At 43.9% G+C, this 964-nt stretch overlaps 1 non-coding gene across 1 annotated transcript; it reads left to right on the forward strand.

The window, feature by feature from the left end:
- The first annotated feature begins 517 nt into the window (after positions 1-517).
- trnap-ugg (transfer RNA proline (anticodon UGG)) lies at positions 518-605 on the forward strand. Its single transcript is given in 2 exon segments — positions 518-553; positions 570-605. It is a non-coding gene; the product is annotated as a tRNA-Pro (tRNA).
- Positions 606-964: the final 359 nt, after the last annotated feature.

Consider the following 964-nt stretch of genomic DNA (forward strand, 5'->3'; position numbering starts at 1 on the left):
TCAAAACCAACCATCTCGGACAGTCACTCACCTGAAGTAAAGGAAGGCTGTGTGCTTTAAGATGCTAATGGCACATTTTCATCACTGTCAATCTGGTTGCACGGGCAAAACAAGCGGTGAAGTCGACTTTTGTGCACATTATTTCTGTTTGAATGCAAAAAGTAGGGATGGATGTCTGACTTTGCAGTAAATAGGAGACAAGGTGACTGACAGGTTGAGGCAATGGACTGCTGATCCAGTTTGCCCCCAGCTTCGTCGTTATTGTGTTAAACATTTTCACTTAGTTTTTTTATTCAATCACATTTATCCTCATTGCCAAATTCATCTTTTACTGAAAAGGATGTAGCTCGTTGGTGAAGTAATGTCACAAAAAATAATCACTTCATCAAAGGGAAAACATTAGCTGGACGATGGAGAGGGGGACTCATGAGATCTGTCTCTGATAGTCAGCACAGGCACGATGGGCCGAATAGCAAACTAACGTCAGAAACTGAGAGCTACGTTACTCATGGTCGGCGGCTCGTTGGTCTAGGGGTATGATTCTCGCTTTGGGATTATAATAATTGAAATGCGAGATGTCCCGGGTTCAAATCCCGGACGAGCCCTGCCAACTTTTAGTCAAAAAACGACTTCTCAGTCGTTCGACATGTGACAAAACTGACATGTTTCAAATTAAAACGTGTGATTGCACTCCTTTGTTCACACAGCGTCCAAAAATCCTGGAGAGTCCCAGGAGCAAAGTGAAACTCACCGAACTGATTGAAGTTCATGTCTCTCAGATGTTCTCGGCTCTGCGTCTCATTGGACAACCGAAACCCCGGTTTGATTCCGGCAAATACTTGATCAGTGTATCTTCCTTTCTGCACGCATGAGCTCACCACCATAGGGATAAGCATACATTCAACGTCAATCTCAAATTCAACGTGAAACAGACTCTGCCCTGAATATGAGTGCGTCCTGTTTC

This window comes from Pristiophorus japonicus, unplaced genomic scaffold (genome assembly GCF_044704955.1).
Source record: "Pristiophorus japonicus isolate sPriJap1 unplaced genomic scaffold, sPriJap1.hap1 HAP1_SCAFFOLD_187, whole genome shotgun sequence".
NCBI lineage: Eukaryota > Metazoa > Chordata > Chondrichthyes > Pristiophoridae > Pristiophorus > Pristiophorus japonicus.